At 45.2% G+C, this 4907-nt stretch overlaps 1 long non-coding RNA gene across 1 annotated transcript; it reads right to left on the reverse strand.

Annotated features, from left to right (window-relative positions):
- Positions 1 to 3312: 3312 nt before the first annotated feature.
- On the reverse strand, positions 3313 to 4181 carry LOC112949329. Its single transcript, XR_003249811.1, has 2 exons — positions 4006 to 4181; positions 3313 to 3571 (listed from the first exon to the last, which is right to left on the reverse strand). It is a non-coding gene; the product is annotated as an uncharacterized LOC112949329 (long non-coding RNA).
- Between the last annotated feature and the right edge of the window lie 726 nt (positions 4182 to 4907).

A 4907-nucleotide genomic window follows, 5' to 3' on the forward strand; every position in this document is an offset into this window, starting at 1 on the left:
CCAACCCATCCACCTTCAACCAGACATAAAGAACCTACATGATGCTCAGAAGCTAATAGGAGCACTCCAGTGATTGCGTCAGTATGTATATATTCCCCATGAGCAGTTGAACCCCTTTTATGAACTCCCGAATGGGAAGCATCCCTGGGAAATCCGAGCGCTCACTGCAGAGAGCAAGCAGATCCTGCAAGAAGTTGAGCAATGAATGACCACTGATGCAATTTGCAGGAGAGGACCGTCAGAGTCCATCAATGCTGGGTGGGCAACTCTGCCTGCAGGCATCGTTGGCCTATTATTCCAGAACTTAAAAGGAAAAGATAGACCCCTATTGTGGCAATACCAGTGAACCCAGAAGGAAGCCTTCTGTCGGCCCTGAATGCCATCAGCAGGATGGTTGGTGACCTACGACACACCTGTATCCGAGTGTTTGGCAAAGAGTCTGATACAATACAATTTACATGGTCAAAAAGGCAGATACAACACCAATGGCAGATTGATGAGGAGCTCCAGCTAGCGCTGATAGATTACCCGGGAGAAATTGTCACCGGAGCATCCCCTCAATGGCATGACCCCGTCCGCAGTATTGGAGTTACCTTGACTCCTCGGATAACGGAGACGCCCAAATCAGGGACAACATACTTTACGGACGCATCCAGTGTTACAAAAAGCGCAGCAGTGACCTGGCGGAAGAAGGAGCAATGGAATGCGGTGACTTGGGAAGGGGACGCTGAGAGTGCCCAGTGGTTGGAAGCAAAGGCGGTRGAAATGGCCCTTGGAATGGAACRACAGTGCCATATTAATATTTGTACAGATTCCATGCATGTCCTCAAGCTACTATCTCAGATGRAACATCAAGGCACTGCAGGTACCAGTATAGCTCGACTGTTAGATGGGGCCTTACAGCTGAGTCGGGAACCATAGTGATCATTCACCTCAACAGTTTGGACSTAACAAACACCTTGCAGTTACAATCGACACATTTAGCTCTGTTATAATAGCCACAGCCCACCAGAAGGAGATGGCAAAAACTATCATAGCTCATTGGGAGACTGCCATTGTGTGGCTAGGTAAACCCAAAGTTATAAAAACAGACAATGGACCATGCTTTCGGGTCAAAGAGACCGCCACATGGTGTCAGAAGTGAGATATAAAACTTATTCACGGAATTCYGTATAATAGCGTGGGGCAGGCTATAACAGAGCGAGCTCATCATACCCTAAAGACACAGCTCACGCATCTTGGGAAGGGGGAAGACTATGCCAAAGGAATTCCCCTAAGTAAACAGCATGAGCTACTATGTCGAGCACTGTACGTGCTTAATCATCATACTAGGGGGAATAACACACAAATACCTATACACCTTCATTTTTACAAAAAAGAAGACGATGAAACAGAGAAATAACCTATGGTAAGGGTAAAATTCCCCAGGAACATAAAATGGGAAATGGGGTGGCGCCTTAGAACTCTGGGGAGAGGGTATGCGGCGATTGAGAAAGAGGAGACCTTCCAGTGGGTTCCTGCAAGGTGCATCCGCCCTGAGCTGACAGAACAAAGAGATAATACCCCGAGTTTTGGAGAATTTTCTCCTACAGATGTTCCTGATGGGAAAGAGACCACAGAAAAGGAGGAGGAGCCCCAGCCAGAACAGCGGGACAAACGAGGAGCAGAAGCGACTCCTCAACAAGGAGAAGGAGGAAGGACCCCCGAAAAACAAGGAGGGTCTCCTGATAAATAAGGGTGGTACTATTAGTTGTTATATTATTCTTTGTGCTTTGCCTTAGTAGTTGTGCTTTAGCTTGCATTAGAAAAATATTATTCTATCTCGCAAAATCTGGTTTATCCAAAAGAGCGAGAGAATTAGACAAGTAGGTGCGCTTTGCTAGAACAACGCGTAAGAATCRTATATACTAGCTTATGGAGTGGGAGCTTTAACATGGGGAGGGGGAAATGTAGGGAGCTTAGAAATGTAGGGAGCTTAGCCTAAGTGACGTAGCATAAGACATGATTTAGCACGAGGCACGGCGTTCGGAAGATCTCGCGATGTTACGGAGAGAGACAGGAGAGCCACGCCAGGCAGGCGGAGCTGGCCACGCCATATAAAATAATAGATAGAGCTTAGACCTCTGATTGGAGCATTAGGAAACTTTYGAATCAGCACAAGGTATATAGGTACAGYAAGCAAAACAATAAACAGCATTCAGCCTATCACCACATTAATGTCAGTGTCTGATGTCCCTGGGATAGGATGGTCCCRGGTCCCTGAATTCCGGAGCAGTTGGGGGCGGCCGGTGTGCTGAACAGCAGCAACACAGACTTCAACTTAGTTTGCTTGTCCAAGGGTGCTTAGAAACACTGGATGATATTCCTTCTCCAGCTCCTGAAGTGCAAATGATCGAAGGTCAATATCGGGCTGCCACTAACACGTATTCACAAGCAGCCAGAACAACAACAATCAAATAAGCAAACAAACCTGAAAAGACTCCCTTTCTGTCAAGGTGCATTATGTTTATTTTGCAACTGAATTTTCTGCATCTCCTAATAAATGAGGGATTCRTCGTTTGTCAGAGTGGAGAAGTGAAATTCTGGATCAGTCCACYGTAGGAGGCCCTAAGCATTTGTCGTTGATGAGCAGGGTCACACAAAACCACATGGAGAAGCAGTAGGGGGGCAGGCTGTGACCTCCTCTTCGAGAAATACTGGGATGAGGAGGGACCCCGAAGATGACTGGTAGGCCCTGAGGGGCAGCCTTCATCTCAGAAGGGAAAAACACTGCCCTCAAATCTAAGGCAGATGTTTAAACTGAGTGCAACTTTCTGAATGCAACGCTGCACTTTTTTTATTAAGCTACCCTAAATTAAAGTCAGTGCTTCTCTGGCATTTTCCTCTGCTGCGCTGATCAGCAGCTGAGATAAATACAACGACAGCAGCTGTGGACAGCTCTTTAAGTCTCCTTCCTCAAAGCTTAATTAAGGTCAGAGCTAAGAGTGTTAAAAGTTAAAAAGCCAAAGTCTGGCTGACACAACAGCTTCAGAGAGCAAACCCCTAAAGCTGTGTCTGAATCTTTGGTTGCTTTGGTTCCTCTCATTCCTCAAGCTGGACAAGGGCTGTGTTGCCACAGCCTGGGCCCACCGTGCACAAAACGTTTTCTAAATCCATGTGTTTTTTTCCACCTTCTCAGGAAACTGGGAAAACAACCTCCTTGTAAAGTGAAAAATACATTGAGAACACAGACATAGAAAACAAAAATGGGAGTTTTCCTTTATTAGATGATACCTGTCTGTGTCCTGCATGTGTGAATGATGACATAGCAGCAGGAACTGTCCAACAGCAGTGTTGGTGGAACTGGTTGGGTTGTAGCAGCAGACATCTGGTCTTCAGCCCTACTCCAAATCTGCTCCTCAAGGCCATTTTGCCAGGCTCTGCATGTTGTTGTAAAAAGCCACACATATCCATGCTGGGAGCAGGGGCAATTCCATTAAATTCAGAAGCTTTTTTTTCCCCCAAAACCTCAGTCATTCACCAGATTCCACCATCAGCATAGATTTCAAGCAATTCCTTCTGGACTGACGAGCTGCAACGAGGCAAGGAGAAATAAAGCCACTTATGAGATTATATTTAGGCACCTGTGGTGCATGGTAGCGCCATTTCTCCAGAAGAATGCCTAAATTCGGAGCAACTCAAGCGCAATGCACACCAGGGTCCTCCCTGCTGTCCTGATAGTCAAAGGCTTGAAAATCTTGTTGCATTTTCTCACTCGTGCTTTTCTTTCTAGTGTTAGAAAGAACACTAGAAAGTGTTCTAAATACATGGTCTTGCATACCAGCATGTATGTGGAGGTATTTCCTTGCCTGAGAAAGCAATAACAACAATTTTACATCTTTTCTTTGAAAGCAGAATCAATTCAAGTTTTACTGTCACCGTTCAAGGTACAGGTCAAACATGGAGGTGGGGAGCAGTATCTGGAAATGGTCCTCCCTTATGACGCTGCAGACAACAGGCACTTACCTCAGTATAAATAAATAACTAGGCCATTTCCATTCATATTTCTGGTTGGTGTAACCTGTTTAAGACATAGACACATAATATAGGTCAATTATGTAGGTCACGAAAAAAATTCTGGAGAACTTCAGCCTGTAGGGCCCCCAAAACACCACATTGAGGCAGCATTTGCAAAGTTACAGCTCATTCCTGTGGCTGGCTTGCGGATGCCAAGGAGCACCAACAAGTTCTCCTTGGCTTCCCTTATTTTGTGGTGCCACAGCTGCAAATTAAAATATCGAAGGCATCCTCCAGCAGATACTCTTCCAAAACATGGTGGAGCTCATCCACTAACTTTTGTTATGCCCTGTYATAGGCAGCCTGCAAAGTGAGAAAATATCTTCACTTGGTACAAGCCAGGACTATGTCAACTCAACCCATCACTGGCCACACCTCAGGCTGCTTCCGCTCCTGCATGCCCCTGCCATACTGTGAGGAAATAAAGCACATTGTGTAATTTGGCATGTTTATATGCCGTTATCTGGCTCGCACAGCACATCATACCCCTCGTGTCCAGTGCACGGGCCCTAACATACCCATCGTGTGCAGTGTACGGGCAGCTATAACATCATCTTCTTAATGTTCGCAATAGTCACAACTTTAATTGCAGAAACAAACTTTTCTCTTCTACAGTTTCTCTGACTGGCACAAATTACCTTTGAGATCTGTTTACTAATGCTCACCTGGAAACAGTGCTCATCTAGAAACCCCTCTGAAACACATYGGTCCTTGAAATACTGAAGCAACAAAGATCATTCCCCAAGTAACCAGYGCTAAATAAACTGCATTCTGACATATGATATATAACATAGACATTTATCTAAACATGAAAATATACATATTTATATAAAATATACATATATGAAACA

This window comes from Nothoprocta perdicaria, unplaced genomic scaffold, assembly GCF_003342845.1.
Source record: "Nothoprocta perdicaria isolate Ctin4 unplaced genomic scaffold, notPer1 scaffold_290, whole genome shotgun sequence".
NCBI lineage: Eukaryota > Metazoa > Chordata > Aves > Tinamiformes > Tinamidae > Nothoprocta > Nothoprocta perdicaria.